General features: G+C 40.4%; 1 protein-coding gene across 2 annotated transcripts in view; it reads right to left on the reverse strand.

Moving 5' to 3' along the window:
- Window positions 1-6444, reverse strand: part of SFMBT2 (Scm like with four mbt domains 2) — a 267599-nt gene extending 261155 nt beyond the window's left edge. The window contains exon 1 of one of the 2 annotated variants that reach the window (XM_077469284.1): window positions 6283-6444. The gene's annotated coding sequence lies outside the window, so the exon portion shown is untranslated. Of the gene's footprint in view, window positions 1-5928; window positions 6079-6282 lie in introns of those variants that run through there. The other variant, XM_077469285.1, reaches the window with a different exon arrangement.
- Window positions 6445-19605: the final 13161 nt, after the last annotated feature.

Genomic DNA, 19605 nt, shown 5'->3' on the forward strand with positions numbered 1-19605 from the left:
TAGCACTTATTAGTATCTCTATGTAAGAAATGATACTCATACAGTAAAGTATTTTCCCTTGTTGGTGAATGCACCAATTACAAATGAACACCATTTTAACAGAGAAGTCCTCTTAGTTACTTAATAGTTCAAAGAGAGGTACTCATCCAGTAAAGTACAAACTTCTACTTGTTGGTGATGCACCGGCTAAAAGCATACTTCTCATTTCAATGGCTAATTCTTATTAGTATCTTGATGTAAGGATTGATACTCATACAGTAAAGTCTTTTCCCTTGTTGGTGAATGCACCCATTACAAATTAATACCATTTTAACAGAGAAGTCCTCTTAGTTACTTAATAGTTCAAAGAGGGGTACTCACCCAGTAAAGTCCAAACTTCTTACTTGTTGGCGATGCACCGGCTAAAAGCATACTTCTCATTTCAAGGGCTAATTCTTATTAGTTTCTTGGTGTAAGGTGTGATACTCATCCAGTAAAGTGTTTTCCGTTGTTGATGATGAACCAGCTAAAGTCATAAATGAACCTCATTTCAATGGCTAGCTCTTATTAGTTGCTTGAATCAAGGTTTGATACTCATCCAGAAAAGTATTTTCCCTTGTTGGTGAATGCACCAGCTACAGTAATAAATAAACCTCATTCTACAGATGACTATAGTTACTTGTGGTTCAATGATTGATACTCATCCAGTGCAAGTTTCCCCTTGTTGGTGAAAGCTAAACTCATAAATGAACCTCGTTTCAATAGCTTGCTCTTGTTAGTGTCTCGGTGTAAGGTTTCATAGTCCTACAGTAAACGATTTTCCCTTCTTGGTGAATGCACCAACTACAATTATTTTAAGAGATGAGACTTCTTAATTACTTAGTGGTTCAAGGATGGGTGATACTCATCCAATAAGGTACAAACTTTCCCATGTTGGTGAATGTACCAGTTACAGTCAAAAATGAACCTCATTTCAATGGCAAGCTCTTATTAGTTGCTTGCTTCAAGGGTTGATACTCATCCAGTAAAGTAATTTCCCTTGTTGGTGAATGCACCAGATATAAATGAATCTTACTTCAATGGCTGGCTCTTCTAAATTGCTTATTAAGTAAACGCATCCTCGATGGTGACTGCACCATCTACAGTTATAAATGAACAACATTTTAATGGCTGACTCTTCTTAGTTGTTTCTTGGTTTAAACTTTGATACTTATCTAGTAAAGTCCCAACTTTCCCTTGGTGGTAACTGCACTATGGTAATATTTGAAGGACTTGCTCTTCTTGGTTATTTACTGGTTGAAGTTCAAACTTTCCCTTGTTGGTTGGTTATACACCAGCTACAGTCATTAGTGAGCCTTATTTTAATGGTTGTCTGTTCCTTTTTGCTTGATTCAAGGTTTGATACCCATCCAATAAAAAGACCAAACTTCCCCTTGTTGCTGATGCACCAAGCTAAAGTCATGAATGAACCTCATTTTAGCGGCTGCTTCTTCTTAGTTGTTTAGTTAATTATAATGTGACACTCATCTAAAAAAAAAGTCCTTTCTTGGAGCCTGCCCCAGTTACACCCATAAATTAATTTCTAGTTCCTCCCTTATCATTTACAGTAAACATAATTGCAGTGAGAAACTCACTTTTGTAATAAGTCCTATGTCCTTAGAGCAACCTACCTATACACTTCTTCTTCCATACAAAGCATGCATCCCACAATTACTCCCTTGTTTCTCAAGATTACAAAGCAATAGCCAATCTTCAGGTATAAGAGACCCCACTCTGATCAAATATGATTAATAGTCCTGACATCAGACATATAAGATATATAGCATGACTGATCAGAAGCAATGGTAGTCTAGTAGAAAGCTCAGGCTGGCATGGATAGCACTGGATAATGGGCATTCCAACCCACCACTCAGCTTTTAGTTGACACATAACTAAAGCAGCTTAAAAGTTACTGAATACATTTGATTGGCTGTTCTTGACAACACCCCGCTTCTCCTTTTACAAAATAAATGTCCAAATCATAAATCTAATTCACGAGTACAATGTTTATTAGGCTTCCATACTGCACTGCCAGTAGAGGTTATCTATCATTATTGTGCCATCCAACAACGAAGGGTTCATGCAGGGATGTTCGTCCACATCACACACATCACCCGACAATTGGCAATATTAATACAATATGCCCTGACAAGCACAATGATCAATCGTTGCTACAGACATAATAACACACTGTTCCAAAAGGCATATACTTAGCAAAAAAAGAAGAAAAAAAAATAAAAAAACAGAAGCAAATATCCTACAAAAGACACATTTTGTGTACATTGACACAATGACTTGTAACATAAATAATCTATAGAGTAAACATCGGGCACAATTCTTTGCAGATCTGGATGGCAGTTCATGTTTATTAACAATTCTTGACTATAAACTGCATAGCAAACAACAAGGACACATAGTAACAAGAATACACAGAAGATAAACATAAAAGACAAACACTCCAAGGAGTAGCAGCAACAGTGTGATCACACACTGGATTTATACTTCTACTTGTGACAATGTAACGTGGGGGGTGGGGGTATTATCACAATGACAGGGATCTAGTGGCTCTGTGGGTGATCGTATGATATTCGTCAACCATTTTAGCTAAACTAAGGAAACTGTGCCTCTCATTTGCTGTGTCAGCTCCTCTGCACATGCGTACGAGACAGTTTTAAGGCAGCTATTTGTGTATTCTGCCAATACAGCTGGGCGCCTGCAGTACAGCACAGGGTTAACAATGTACCTGGCACACAGCACACAGTCCTGCCTTGGGGACTCATTAAGCTCTTCTACATTGCTAAAGCAACAGGGAGTTGGGCTCTTGTCGCATTTCTTGTCCCTGATGCCATTGACAGTCATGTCAGAGTCTAGAGGGACTCTACACCTCCATATGTCCAAGGAAACACAAAATGCACCAGAGTCTTTGCAGAACTACAAGCACCAGCCTGCCCTGCAGTCCTGTGCTCTGACCAGCACATCTGACATGAAAACATAAAGTGCATCTTAAACCAAGAAGAAAATGTTATGTTATATTGCAGGGGTACTTTGCTGTGCTGTCTGCATTCGTTTTTTTACAAGCACATAAAATACCAGTTGACCCTACCAGAAAGCAATTGTTCTTGTGACCTCTTTCTAGAAATCTCAATGTTATCAGCCTTCACAGTTTCCTTCTGTGAACTACAGAACACCTCCATCCCATGCTATAGAGATCAGGGGATGTGTCTCCCTTAGTATTTCTGCAAACACAGAAAAGTACCAGTTGTCCTTGCCAGGAATTTGGTGTTCTTGTTATTTCCTGCGAATGTAACTGAAGTCTCAATGTTATCAATCTTTCCAGTTCCTTTTAGGGCACTACAGAAAAGCGCCCTGTGTTTAGGAGAGGGGGGGGGGGGGGTGTTTGTAGCCCAAATTAGCCCAAAGTGACAATGTTGCTCCTGCATAGATATAGTACAGTAAGTGATGGTTTGTCACCCTAGGAGAGGAAGTGTACTACTGGCTGCATCACAAGGTAAAGGAAAAACAGCCTGAAAAGGGTAAACTAATGAAGTCACTACATCAAAGAACTGGCAAATGGAAAGATTATGCATTTTCTGGGTTCAGAAACACTTTAACTTTATAACAAAGCACCCTGGATTCATCCAAGCATAAACCAAAGCACCCTGGATTAATCCAAGCATAAAACACAGCACCCTGGATTAATCCAAGCATAAAACAAAGATCTCTGGATTAATCCAAACATAAAACTCAACACCCAGGATTATTCCAGACAAAATTGCTTTTAACTATTCCCTATCCAAATGCTACAGCCTGATACAAATTAAGTTTATATTGTTATGAATAATGCACAGAAATTGATAACTTGGGGTTGATTTACTATAGGCAAACAGGCTGCTTACTTTCCTTTTCCTGCTTTTTGCAAGGGAACTTTTCCCTAGCTTAGTGAAACTGGTGAAAATTCACTTTGCAATGAATACCTAGTCAAGTGCAAGAAAAAAAAAACATTTTTGCTTGCACATGATTGGACCATGAATGTCAGCAGATCCCCGCCCTATTCACCAAGCTCTGGAGAAAATTCCCCTGCAAAGTGAATAGTCTGTTTGCCTTCAGTAAACCAACCCCCTTGTGTTTTGTACAAAAATAGTGCTGGATTAAGCCAAGCATGAAACTCAACACCCAGGATTATTCCAGATAAGATTGCTTTTAACTATTCCCTATCCAAATGCTACAACCTGTTACAAATAAAAGTTATATGGTTATGTACAATGCACAGGAATGGATACCTTGGGGTTGATTTATTAAAGGCAAACAGGCTGCCTACTTTCCAAGTGAAGCTGCTCTTTGCAAGGAAATTTTCCTCTAGCTTTAGTGAACCTGGTGCAAATTAACTTTGCAATGAACACCCAATCAAGTGCACAAAAAAAACTACAAAAGGCAAACAGGCTGCTTGCTTTTCAAGGGAATTTTCCCCTAGCTTAGTGAACCTGGTGAAAATTTACTTTCACAATTTTGCTTGCACATGATTGGATGATGAAAGTCAGCAGGTCCTTGCCCCATTCACTAAGCTCTGGAAAAAATTCCCTTGTAAAGTGAATAGTCTGTTTGCCTTCAGTAACCAAACCCACTTATGTTTTGTACAAAAATAGTGCTAGATAAATCCAAGCATAAAACTCAACCCAGGATTGTTTCAGATAAGACTGCTTTTAACTATTCCCTATCCAAATGCGACAACCTGTTACAAATAAAGGTTATATGATGATGTACAATGCACATGAATGGATACCTTGGGGTTGATGTATTAAAGGCAAACAGTCTGCTTACTGTTCAAGTCAACCTGCTCTTTGCAAGGGAATTTTCCTCTAACTTTAGTGAACCTGGTGCAAATTAACTTTGCAATGAATAATCAATCAAGTGCAGGAAAAACAACTACTAAAGGCAAATGCTACAACCAGTTACAAATAAAGGTTATTTGGTTATGTACAATGCACAGGAATGGATGCATTGGGGTTGATTTACTAAAGGCAAACAGGCTGCTTACTTTGCTAGGAAAGCTGCTTTTTGCAAGGGAATATTCGTCTAGCTTAGTGAACCTGGTGAAAATTCACTTGGCAATGAATACCCAATCAAGTGCAAGAAAAACAACTACTAAAGGCAAACAGGCTGCTTACTTTCCAAGGAAAGCTGCTCTTTGCAAGGGAATTTCCCCCTAGCTTAGTGAACCTGGTGAAAATTCACTTTGCAATGCATACCCAATCAAGTGCAAGAAAAACAACTACTAAAGGCAAATGCTACAACCAGTTACATATAAAGGTTATATGGTTATGTACAATGCACAGGAATGGATGCAATGGGGTTGATTTACTAAAGGCAAACAGGCTGCTTACTTTCCAAGGAAAGCTGCTTTTTGCAAGGAAATTCCCCCCTAGCTTAGCGAACCTGGTGAAAATTCACTTTGCAATGGATACCCAATCAAGTGCAAGAAAAACAACATTTTTGGACATTTTGCACATGATTGGACAATGGAAGTCAGCAGATCCTTGCCCCATTCACTAAGCTCTGGAGAAAATTCCCTTGCAAAGTGAACAGTCTGCCTTCAGTAAACCCCCTTATAGTTTGTACAAGAATAGAGGGAGTTGTAAATGTGTTAGAGTCTGAGCACACAAGTCCAAGTATGTGTGTGTTGTGATATGTAGAAGCACAGGGCTGTGCTGGCAGTGACAGTGTTCCCAGCCCAGGACTGCCATGTCAGTGGAGGGATCATGAAGGATGGACCTTAGTCCTCCGCCTGGACTTTACACACTGACAAGTCTGCTGTAGGAAAAAATCATCCCACCATCACACCGCCTCCATTTCTTGTTTCATTCGCTAAAACACCTCCTGAGACAACAAATGAAAGTGAAAGGGAAGACCTACCTTGCACGGTTTGTTTTTTTCCCATGACAAACTATGCGGTGTGCCGGTGTAGCAGGCGGTGGCGGTGACAGTGACAGTGGGGAGGTACAGCGCCTGCTCTGCCTTCTCTGCCTACTCTCTGCCTACTCTCTGCCTTGTCTCCTTTGTAACTTTTAAAGTGATTTTCCACTTCGGCTCAAATACAAGTTACGAGTCATATCGAAAGAACGTCACATGGCCTGCAAGAGGCAACCGACAGATCCCAGCACTTCCTATCCCCCGATCTAATAGGGACCTCCTGTGATCTAGCCCCGACACATCGGATCGCACATCGGATCGCACACACACACACACACACACAGCTGTCCGCCTTACCCGGGTGAAGTTTATGGGCAGCACCTTAGAGATCGGGGCACTCCTCCGTCTGCTGTGTGCAGTGCAGCTCCTTCCAACATGGCATCCACCCAGAGCAGCACATGCACCGACTGCTACTACTACACAATTTTCATACTACTCCCTCCATGACCTTTACAGCAACATTCCTCAGCCAATTAAAGAGTGTTTGTCAGCCAAGCCTCCTCCACCCATGCCTATTGATAGCCTGCCCTGATCCCAGCATTGTCACTGGGCATGTGACATATGACAGCATTGGTGGCTGCCATCACTCGCTGTGCACCGCCACTGTCATTGTCTCTGCCATGGCTGGCAGCTAATAGCTTTTTCCTTTTTTTTTTTTTTACAGGTTGTGATCAAAGGAGAAAACTTGCATTAGGTTTCCCTTATCAGTTACTAAAGTGTAGATATAATAGTATACTTAGCAAAGGTAATGATAATAGCACTGACAATTTATACTGTCGCATCAGTCCCTGCCCTGAGGAGTTTACAGTTTAGGAATCTCATACATTAAGGCAAATTTCAAGCACATACAACATGAGAACATGCAAACCACATGCAGGCTGGGGCTCAATCCAATGACTTAGTGGCACCAAGCCACCGTGGGTGCTCAAAATATTGAAACTTACTACAAACCCTAGATGTTTTTCTGTATTTTTTTTTTTTTTTAGGATTTTTCCCTTTATTTTTGTTATGATCCCCCCAAAGCAACACACTTTGGGGGTATTTGCTAAAACTGGAGCACTCTGTCGCAGCTGTGTATGGTAGACAATCAGGGGTTGATTTCCTAAAACCAAAGAGTGCCAAATCTGGAGCATTGTTAGGAAGATTGCAGTGGGGTAGCACTGAATCTTGTTCTGGGTGGCTGAGGTGGTCTGGTAGTGACTACACTGATATTGAAACTTACAAATCCTAGATGATTTTTCAGTTTTTCTTTTTTTTTTCTAGGATTTTTCCCTTTATTTTCACTCTTTATGACCCCCTTCCCCCCCAGTAACACACTGGGGGGGGGGGGGTATTTACTCAAATGGGAGCACTCTGTTGCAGCTGTGCATGGTAGACAACCAGGGGTTGATTTACTAAAACCAGAGAGTGAAAAATCTGGTGCAGCTGTGCATGGTAGCCAATCAGCTAGTCCAATTAAGCTTTCACAATAAAACCTAGAAGCTGATTGGTTTCTAAGTAGAGCTGCACCAGATTGTGCATGATCCAGCTTTAGTAAATGGATCCCTCAGGAGTTGATCAGCTTCTAACTCAGCTTGTTCACTTAAAGCAGAGGTCCACCCTAAAATAAAAAGATACATTAACATTCTCCAAAACATTTATAATTTTTTTTTGAAAAAAACAAAAAAAATGTTTTACTTACCATAAATGCCTGTTGCTAGGCAGTCTTCCTATTCTGCCTCTACCTATACCGCGGAGCTCTTCTTTTTTCTTCCTCCCTCTCGTGTTCTTCTGGGTAATGGGGCGCGCTGTCTTCTGGGACCTGTGTGTGTTCCAGAGGACAGCCGGTGTTGTGTTAAATACTGTCCCCTGTCGCATAGTGTCCGCCCTGTACTGTGCTTGCGCAGTAAGGAGGACAAGGAGACGCCGAAAGTCTCCGAAGATGAACGGCGCCTGTGCCTGTGTGAGTCCAGGTTCAAGCCCCACCATCCAAGTGGACATAGAGTTAGAATAAAAAATTGCTGAAGCGAGGCTGTGCCCGAAACGCGGCGAGTGAAGCGAGCCCGCGAGGGACCCTGTTACTAAGTGCTACCGTATGTCCACTTGGATGGTGGGGCTTGAACCTGGACTCAGTGCGCAGGCGCCGTTCATCATTGGAGACTTTCGGAGTCTCCTTGTCCTCTGTACTGCGCAAGCACTGCGCCTGCGCAGTACTGGGCGGACACTATCCGATGGGGGGACAGTTTTTGGCAGAACACCGGCCATTCACAAAGCGCTGCACGCATGAGCAGTAGGAAACGGGCAGTGAAGCTGCAAGGCTTCACTGCCTGTTTCCCTTAGGATGATAGCGCACGATTCGAAAGACGGATCGGCCTCAGGGGGCCGACATCACGGGCTCCTTGGACAGGTAAGTGTCCTTATTAAAAGTCAGCAGCTACAGTGTTTGTAGCTGCTGACTTTAAAAAAATAAATAAAAATCAGCTGGAATACCGCTCTAAGCTTTCACAATAAAACCTGGAAGCTGATTGGTTTCTATTCAGAAATGCGGCAGATTTCTCACACTCCAGTTTTAGTCCTGCATGGGTTTCCTCCGGGTACTCCGGTTTCCTTCCACACCCCAAAGACATGCTGGTAAGTTAATTGGCTTCTGTCTAAAATAGCCCTAGTATGTGTATGAATGTGAGTTAGGGACCTTAGATTGTAAGCTCCTTAAGTACAGGGACTGATGTGAATTATTATTATAATACAGGCTTTAGACAGCACTTTACAATATAAAGGGGGCAGTTAATGTACTATATATATATATATATATATATATATATATATATATATATATATATATATATATATATATATATATATATATATATATATATATATATATATATATATATATATATATATATATATATATATATATATATATATATATAAAGCTCTGTGTAAATTGACTGCATTATATAAGTGCCTGTAATAAATAAATATTTAACTCTCTTTTTTCCTTGGATGTCTACTCTTGATCCCCCACTGTATCTTTGGAGGAGCACCATAGCTTCCATCAGATAACAGCATTGTCAACCTGTGGTGAGATGGACTTGTAGGTCTAGATGGACTTTACATAAGTAGCTCACAAATTACAGCCAAACGCCAACTAGCATCTTTTTTAAGCAGCTGCAGCTTTTGAGAACAAGGTTTTACATAAATGAACAACAAGCTGACCATTGTAAGCACCCCTGGCAGGGTTAAATTGAAATTCTTAAGGTTTGACCTCATATTATATGTTTTTTGGTAAATCTGAAGACAAAAATCTGCAGAAAATCTAATGTGTGGGGGTCTAAGAATTGCTAACAAATCGTTGTCTTTTGGGGTTTAGATGCATGTGAGACCCCATGTGTATTGCACATCATACATATACCAGTGACTACAGACTTCTCATTGTAGCTTCAGCCTTATGAAACCTGGAGCAAATTTGTCACCAACACCTACATACTTTCCATTTCTTGTCTTTCTAGTGCAGGGAAGGGTTCAGATCTGAAATGCTTCAGATGCTTTAGAAAATGTAGATATCAGAAAGCCTTTTATTTCCTTGTTTTTAGTGATTTATCTCAGATCAGTGTATTTTCAGTCTGTCTTTGTTCCTGGATGGCACTGCCAGGGTCTACACAGACTGCATGCCTCTTGAATTTTCCATTAAGAATAAAGAAAAAAAAAAAACTCTTTACCAATCCCTTTATTGGACTACATTTACGTGTATATACAAGTAGCAGTAAAATGGCTTTATATGATATAGCATTGGAATGTTTGTCCATTGACAGTGGATACGATTTATTCCTATGATCCTTTGCTTTCTATAAGAGGAATGCATTGCTTGCTGGAGAGATGAATGTATTTCATTTGCCATCCATTCATCAATGTTAGGGTGTAGACCATACACTGTACACCCCCAAACTCATGTCAGCATCGCCCATTGTTTTCCAATAGAAATAAACAGACGATGAGGTTTTCTTTGTTAGCAGTGCAGAATCTACTTTGCCATGAGATGTAGGGATGGTTGGACAGCTTGTACTCTCACACATCCAGCAATGTGACAACTGAACAGTGTGTATAGTGGGGAGCTTGTCACTCTTGCCAATCCATTGATTTCATTTTTAAACTTGCCATAAGATAAAACAGACAAATCAGCAACAGACAATAAGCCAGAGGATCATCTCTATCACCATCCTAACAAATAGTCGGGTTTCATTACACAGGGGGATCAGTGATGTGCAAAGTGCAATCACCTATACTTAGTAACCAATCAGAATTTAATTTTCATCATGTTGACTCCAAGTTGGTTTATTGAGCATTGAACATGTTCACATAAATGTTTTATTATTTAAGCAAGACTCTTAACGTTTACAGTTTTTCCTAAGAATTACACAGCCTTACAGATACGATTTATATGAACAGGGCTGTGTATTGCTGGATGAATTATTGCATACATCTATCTTTGACACTTATGGGTTTTTTTTTCCTTTATTGGTCCCCTATTCATGTTATTTTATTCTCCTTACTGATATGATTTTTTTTCTTAAATTAATGTAGAAGAGTCTGAAAATATTTCTACAGAATATATTGAGTAACACATCTTTTTACATACAAATATTTCAGGTTTTCTAAGTGCATGACTAACGCTCTTATTATTTTTATTCATGTCTGTAATTAAATATAATGATGTAGAATCAGACCATAAACTCGCACCCTGCCCCAACCCACACTGTGTATAGACCTACAATGACGCAGCGCCATCTAGTGGACGTTATGCTCCTACAAGTCGCACTGTCAGGATTGTTGGGTGGGTTTTGCTCCGCATAGCTCGCAGTTTATTTCTACAAGTGCTTACAATGATTTGGTAAAAATGCATGAAGATTGGCACAAATTATCTCTGCTTCTGATTGACTCAAGACAGGTAGTGTATGTTTGAGCAGGCAGAGTATGTTGGTACTTTCAGTTCTATTTTATCTATAAAATTCTAGGTTGCTTATCTCATGCTTGCCATACTGAATATTGATTCTTTTAGAAGGTGGATTTTGTGGACCACAGGAAACTCTTCTACTTAATATTATAAGTAAAATATTTCCAGTGCAGTATTAAGAAAACCTGGTTTTCATTTTTTTTTTTTACAAATAAATATCTGAAAAGTGTGGCGTGCATTTGTATTCAGCCCCCATTACTCTAAAACCCCTAACTAAAAACGAGTGGAACAAATTGCCTTCAGAAGTCACCTAATTAATAAATAGACACCCCCTGTGTGTAATTTAGTCTCAGTATAAGTACAGCTGTTCTGTGACGCCCTCAGAGGTTTGTTAGAGAACCTTAGTGAACAAACAGCATCATAATGGCCAAGGAACAACCCAGACCGGTCAGGGATAAAGTTCTGGAGAAGTTTAAAGCAGGATTAGGTTCTAAAAAAATATCCCAAGCTTTGAACATTTCACGGAACACTGTTCAATCCAACATCAAAAAATGGAAAGCCTTTTTGCAAACCTACAAAGACATGTCTGTCTACCTAAACTGACAGGTCGGGCAAGGAGAGCATTAATCTGAGAAGCAGACAAGGTGCCCATGGTAATTCTGAAGGAGCTGCAGAGATCCACAGCTCAGTTGGGAGAATCTGTCCACAGGACAACTATTAGCTGTGCACTCCACAAAACTTGCCTTTATGGAAGACTGGCAAGGAGAAAGCCATTGTTGAAAGAACGCCATAAGAAGTTCTGTTTGGAGTTTGTGAGAAGCCATATGGGGGACACAGCAAACATGTGGAAGAAGATGCTCTGGTCAGATGAGACCAAAAGTAAACTTTTTGGCCTAAAGGCAAAACGCTATGTGTGGTGGAAAACTAACACTGCACATTACCCTGAACACACCATCCCCACCGTGAAACATGGTGGTGGCAGCATCATGTTGTGGGGATGCTTTCCTTCAGCAGAGACAGGGAAGCTGGTCAAAGTTGATGGGAAGATGGATGGAGTCAAATACAGGGCAATCTTAGAAGAAAACGACTTGAAACGTCGTCTGCAAAAGACTTGAAACTGGGGCATAGGTTCACCTTCCAGCAGGACAATGACCCTAAACATACAGCCAGAGCTACATAGGGATGGTTTAGACCAAAGCATATTCATGTATTATAATGGCCCATTCAAAGTCCAGAGCTAAATCCAATTGAGAATCTGTGGCAAGACTTGAAAATTTCTGTTCACCTACGCTCTCCATCCAATCTGACAGAGCTTAACCACTTCAGCCCCGGACCAATTGTCAGCCTAAGGACCAGAGGTCTTTTTACAATTTCACACTGCACTGCTTTAACTGGTAATTGTGCGGTCATGCAATGTTGTACCCAAACGAAATTTGCGTCCTTTTCTTCCCACAAATAGAGCTTTCTTTTGATGGTATTTGATTGCCTCTGCGATTTTTATTTTTTGCCATATAAATGGAAAAAGACCGAAAATTTCGAGAAAAAAAGATATTTTCTACTTTTTGTTATAAGAAAAATTGAAAAAACTAAATTTTAGTCATACATTTAGGGCAAAATTCATTCAGCCACATGTCTTTAGTAAAAAAAAATGTCAATAAGCATATATTTATTGGTTTGCGCAAAATTTATAGCGTCTACAAACTAGAGTACATTTTCTGGAATTGACACAGCTTTTAATTTATGACTGCCTATCTCATTTCTTGAGGTGCTAAAATGGCAGGGCAGTACAAATCCCCCCAAATGACCCCATTTTGGAAAGTAGACACCCCAAGGAAATTGCTGAGGGGCATGTTGAGCCCATTGAATATTTTTTTTTTTGTCCCAAGTGATTGAATAATGACACAAAAAAAAAAAAAGTTTACTAAAAGTTGTCACTAAATGATATATTGCTCACACATGCCATAGTTATATGTGGAATTGCATGTCAAAATATATTCTGCTGCTTCTCCTGAGTACGGGGATACCACATATGTGGGACTTTTTGGGAGTCTAACCACGTTCGGCACCCCGAGAAACCAATCACTGCCTTCAGGATTTCTAAGGGTGCAAATTTTTGATTTCACTCCTCACTACCTATCACAGTTTCGAAGACCATAAAATGCCAAAATAGCACAAATCCCCCCCCCAAATGACCCCATTTTGGAAAGTAGACACCCCAAGGAAATTGCTGAGGGGCATGTTGAGCCCATTGAATATTTTTTTTTTTGTCCAAAGTGATTGAATAATGACACAAAAAAAAAAAAAGTTTACAAAAAGTTGTCACTAAATGATATATTGCTCACACATGCCATATTTATATGTGGAATTGCACCACAAAATATATTCTGCTGCTTCTCCTGAGTACGGGGATAGCACAAACCCCCCCCCCCCCCAAATTACCCCATTTTGGAAAGTAGAGACCCCAAGCTATTTACTGAGAGGCATGTAGAGTCCATGAAATATTTTATATTTTGCCACAAGTTGCAGGAATATTAAAAAAAATTTTTTTTGCACAAAGTTGTCACTAAATGATATATTGATCACACATGCTATGGGCATAAGTGAAAATACACCCCAAAATAAATTTTGCTGCTTCTCCCGAGTACGGGGATACCACATGTGGGGGACTTTTTGGGAGCCTAGCCACGTACGGGACCCCGAAAACCAAGCACTGCCTTCCGGATTTAAATATAAAATGCTACCAAAAAAAACTGTTAGCGATCGAAGGGATCAGGCCTGACTCTGCGAACGCTGCAGTTATGTGTTTAGTGTTTTGTAAGTGACAGTGATCGATCGATACTGCACTTGGGTGGGCTGGGTGGAGGGGCAAAACGCAGGTGCCAGCAGATATCTGGGCTGATCCCGCTAACAATGCGTTTTTTTGGAACCCTAAACTGCTGGGGACGCTAGTATAGACCTGATCAGATCAGATATTGATCTGTTCAGATTCTATACCACTACGGGAGGTGTATGCTTTGCGCATGGGTGTTAGTGGTACTGGCACTAACCTAGCGCTGCCTGGGGCAACGCAGACCCTGACCCTAAAACCTAATTGATATCACCCGCCGAGTGATCAGGGGGTTAAACCTTTATTGGATAATAAATGGTGGGTGCCCTGATGCTATAAAAAGCAAACTAACTAACCAGAGTCACCCGTAACACTTATACGGTGATCACTGGTGAAAGGGTTAACTAGGGGCAATCAGGGGGTTCAAATTTTTATTAAGTAGTATATGGGGGTCCCTGGCGCTATATAAAAACGTGACGGGAACCTAAATAACTAACTGGCTAACCAGCGTCACCAGTGACACTTATACGGTGATCGCTGTTGAAAGGGTTAACTAGGGGCAATCAGGGGGTTAAAACCATTATTGGGTAGTATATGGTGATACCTAGCGCTATAAAAACCTGGTGGTGAACCTAAAAAAATAACTAGCTACCTAGCGGCACTAGTGACACTAATGCAGCGATCAGAAAAATGATCGCTTAGCGACACTGGCAAAAGGGGGTGAAATGGTTAACTAGGGGCAATCAGGGGGTTAAAACCATTATTGGGTAGTATATCAGGGTATTGGTCCGGCAAACAATCCGCTGGACTTTATAACGAACGGACTTGGCGACACACGGACACTCTGAAAGTCTGGCGATTGCTAACGCAATGACGTACAGCACGTATAACGGGACTAGAAAAAGGAAGTTCAATAGCCAGTAGCCAATAGTTTCCTTCTCGTACTTGCTTCAGAGCATGCCTCATTCTTAGTCCGCCGGACTAGCACACTGACGAGCGGATTGTCCGCTGAAAGCCAAGTCCGGTGGACATATTTTGAGTCAAAACTACTTTCTAAGTTCGCCGGACTTTTACGATGAAAAAGGTCTGCTGGAGCCCACGCAGGATCGAATTGTCTGGCGTACTGTGGTCCGGCGGACTAAGTCCGACGGACAATTCAATCATATGTACGCGGCATAAGCCACTGTGCTGCCCTGCCGCTAGCTTCAGTACATTCAATACTGACCTGGTGGAAGCATGCAGTTAGTGAAATTAGAGGAAAGTCAGAACTCTTCCTCTGGTCCCTCATTCCAGGTAAGCGATTCAGAAAATATTGAAGCCTTTGGTTCAACATAACAGCTAGGTAATAAAAAAAAAAACCAAAGGTCAAAAATTCAAAAGCTCGTAAATGGCAGTTTATGTTTTTGTTGTACAGGTTTCTTGTAGACCTTCCCTGACGGAAACAATGGGGCAGATAGCTAGTAATAGTTAATCACTAGGGATGAGCTTGGGTTTGGCTGTGGGTTCAATATGAAATATTGATCAGCTGAACCTGAAATTCAACTGAGAGTGCCAAGCCAATGAGCTGCAAGTGGGGGAATCCTTATCTGCAGCTACATGTACGCAAAGGGACAGGAATGCCTGTGACATCATTGATCTAATATGGCCACCCAAGTTCAGATCGATCCAAAGCTCATCACTATTAATCACATTCAAGTGGACTTGTTTTGTAATGTCGAAAAAAAAATTTTGGAGCTTATCCAAGCCACTAAAGAGGTAGGATCAAGTCCAGTTAAATACGACTAACTACTACTAGCTATACCTTGAGCTGGAAAACTTTTTTAACCACTTAAGGACCGCCTACTGTGGCATACACTGTGGCAGGGTGGCCTTGCTGTGCCAGATTAAATACATGTACGTTATTTTGTATTTATGGTTAGAGGGGGCACAAGTGTGCTGCCATTCGCCACAGCACAAGCCGGTCAACGGGTCCTGGCCAATGATTTATTGCCAGAATCCACCAGTCGGCTGAGCAAATGACAGAACCGAGCCCTGTGTAGGTAAACAACCCAGGGCTATCTACTGTCAGCAGCGATATGCTGTTCTTTTCAGTAAAAACCTGCACATTGCTTAGTAAAAATCAGCACACATTACACACACTAAAAATTGTTAGGCGCACATTTTACCCCTTGATCGCCCTAGATGTTAACTCCTTCCCAGCCAGTGGCGTTGCATATTATTCAGTGTCACTGTATTAGTGTCACTGATGATGTCAGTGGCAGATAGTCAGTGTACCCCCCCAGCCAGCATTAGTGTCTGATTTCCTGCCACGCTAGCGCAGTTCCATTATAAGTTGCTGATCACCGCCATAAGTAGTATAAAAATAAAAAAATAAAAAATTCCTGTATATATAAAACATATAGAGAGAAGCAAGAATGTAACTGCGCTGGTAAAAAATAAAAATAAAATAAAAAAAGCAGCAGCAATGCAGTGCGATAACACAGAAAATACCAATAAAATCAAAAAAGCTGTGCTTCTTTTTTGATTTTATTTATATATAAAACAAAGTTTGTAGACGCTATAATTTTCACGCAAACCAGCCAATATATACTTATTGCAATTTTTTTTTTTTTTTTTTTACCAAAGACATGTAGATTTTTACCAAATACATGTAGAAAATGCATTTTGGCCAAAATTTATAAAGAAATTAGATTTTTTTAAACATTTGATATATTTTATAGCAGAAAATTTTAAAAAATTGTTTTTTTTTATATTTTCAGTATTTTTTTTTTTACTTTGCAAAAAAAACAAAACCCAGTAGTGATCAAATACCACCAAAAGAATGCTCTATTTTGGTCAAAAAAAAAAATATATATATATATATATATATATATTGTTTTTCATGACCACGCAATTAGCAGTTAAAGTAGCTCAATGCCAAATAGTAAAAAAGGGCCTGGTCATGAAGGGGGTAAAATGTTCCTTAGCTGAAGTAGTTAAACACAGACCTAGAACAAGTAGGCAAATTAGGGAAAATGCAACGCAAAAATTAGAATTCCTAATATGAAAACTTGTTTCCGGGTCAGCGATTCAGAAAGTACTAAAGATATTGGATCAGCATACCAGCCAAGGAACAAGTGTTTTCAGAAGGAGTGGTTTTGGTTACTACTCATCGTGACCCCACTAAGGACATATCTGAAAATAAGAAGTGGTAGAGTTCCAAGTGATCCTTCCACAAGTTCATTATATTCCCAACTGGTTTCTTTTCAGGCCCTGGCTAGAACCTGCAGAAGATCATGTAATTTCCTGTTAGAAATGAGTGCGTAGTAAATTTAATAAAAGATTTATGGGAAAGGCCCAGATTTCCTAATAGATGCTGCTGGGATTCGAAGCGCGTTTCATTTCCTCCCCCTTGTGTTGAGTAAAGTAATACAGAGCAGAAATGTTTCCGATCTCATATGTGACAACTTGTGTAAATACCTGTCATGTCAGTTTAATAAAAGTCATCCCAAACTTCACAGGATGTACTTTCCTCCCAGGACCATTGCTGATACCAGTTACTGGAAGTCAGAATTTCCTCCGCACCGCTGCTAATCGCTGAGCTTTTAATGTTTCCATATATAAAGGTGAATTATTTCCATGGGATTCACTGACTGAGCTTCACAGAAGTTTGAGCAATTTATCTCAATCTGTCACAACACTTTTAGTTTTTTTTTTTCATCTTGATCCCTTCATAAAAATGTCTTTAGAATTTCCGTACTGTTCATTAATGATACATTGTAGTTATTCTTGCATTAAAAAAAAAATATGTGACCTGGCATTTAAAGTGGTTCTAAAAGCAGGGCATTTTGGGGTTGATTTACTAAAAGCGGAGAGACAAAAATCTGGTGCAGTTCTGCATAAATCAATCAGCTTTTAGGTCTTATTGTTAAAGCTTAACTGAACAAGCTGAAGTCAGAAGCTGATTGGCTACCATGCACAGCTGCACCAGATTGTGCACTCTCCAGTTTTAGTAAATCAACCCCTTTGTAGCTTTTCCCTGCATAAAAAATGTCCCAGTACTTGTATTGCCCTTTACCCTCCTATATACTTACCTGAGTCCTATCCTGATCCAGCAATGTGCCTCTCTTCACAGGACCATAGGCGTGCGCACAGGGTTTGCCAGGTGTGCCTTGGCACACCCTAATCACCTAGTGCACATTAGCATGATCACTCTGAGTAGCAGCAGGGAAATAGGAAAGATCTCCTTTTTTATCGGCTGTTCCATAAGCGCTTCTCTTTCATTCTCTTTCACTGTGCTGGCAGGGCCATATTTATACAGTATATAGACACACGCATGTGTGTTTGAGCTTTGGGGTGCACATAGGCACGCCAATGCATGCACGCATGCCTATGCACAAGACACAGAAGCAGCAGAAGGAACCATTGGCAAACAAATCCAACAAGGATGGAGCAGGTAGCAGGGCTGGGCCACACTGGGTGTGTCTATGGACGCACACAGTCCAGCTTGGGAGTTCACTCACAAGTGTGCCCCCATATAATGTGGCTTGCTATGGGGCACACACAAAAGAGAATGAGCTGAGACTTCTGGTGGGGGGGGGGGGGGAGTTTCGGGTCCACTCCAATCAGCAAGCATAACATGTTTATTTTAATTACAAAATTACCTTTACAACCACTTTAATACTCGGTTTCAATGTGATCCCCCCACCCTGAACATCATTTAGTTATCTCTTGGGAGAGTGAGAGTTAATGAACTGCAATGAGTGACAAAATAACTATGCTGAAAATTTCCCGTGGATGGAATGGATTGTTAGAGAATAGAGTACAAACATTTGACACGTTGGGTTATATAGTTTGTAGTGTACACAGGTAAGGAGCAGTCTCACCTTTCTTTGAAATTATTGAAAGATCCTCAGGTCTTTTTCTACAAGTGCCATTCAGAGACATTACTCAGCTACTAGTAACACTTTGATCGCTCCCATCAAAATGCCTTTTGTCTGTTTGTCCAACTACCACCTACCTTTCCTGGATATCCAACACTGGACATCAGTGGTATTCGATGGCTCGGATCTCAGTGCAGAGACGCCAGGGGACAGATGCAGCATCGCACCGATGCTGCATCCACCTAGGTAAGTATATTGGGGGAAAAACCACAAATCCATTCTTCTACTTTAAAGACTAGGCCTTTTTCTGACATTTGTTGTTTACAAGTAAAAATCTGTATTTTTTGCTAGAAAAATAATTAGAACCTCCAAACATTATATATATTTTTTTCTTAGCAGAGACCATTGAATAATGTGAAAGTTGATGTTATGCCAAGTAAATAGATACCTAACATATTATGCTTTAAAATTGCGCCTGCTCGTGAAATGGTGACAAACTACGGTACCTAAAAATCTCCATAAACAACGCTTTAAAATTGTTTACAGGTTACCTTTTTAGAGTTACAGAGGATATCCTGCACAAGAATTATTGCACTCCTGGAGCTCCCACAGCAAAGGCATATGACATAATTGGTCACGATTGGTTCAATGTAGAAAAATGTAAAATAATGTATTTGGGTGGCAAAAATAGGAATGCAATTTATACACTGGGGAGAGAACCTCTGGGGGAATCTAGGATTAAAAATGACCTGGGGGTCCTAGTAGATGATAGGCTCAACAATGGCATGTAATGCCAAGCTGCTGCTAACAAAGCAAACAGAATATTGGCATGCATTAAAAAGGGATCAACTCCAGAGATAAAACGATAATTCTCTTGCTCTACAAGACTCTGGTCCAGCCGCACCTGGAGTATGCTGTCCAGTTCTGGGCACCAGACCTCAGGAAGGATGTACTGGAAATGGAGCGAGTACAAAGAAGGGCAACAAAGCTGATAAAGG

Source organism: Lithobates pipiens, unplaced genomic scaffold (genome assembly GCF_037356315.1).
Source record: "Lithobates pipiens isolate NorthernLeopardFrog02 unplaced genomic scaffold, aLitPip1_a1.2 Scaffold_8, whole genome shotgun sequence".
NCBI classification, from domain to species: domain Eukaryota; kingdom Metazoa; phylum Chordata; class Amphibia; order Anura; family Ranidae; genus Lithobates; species Lithobates pipiens.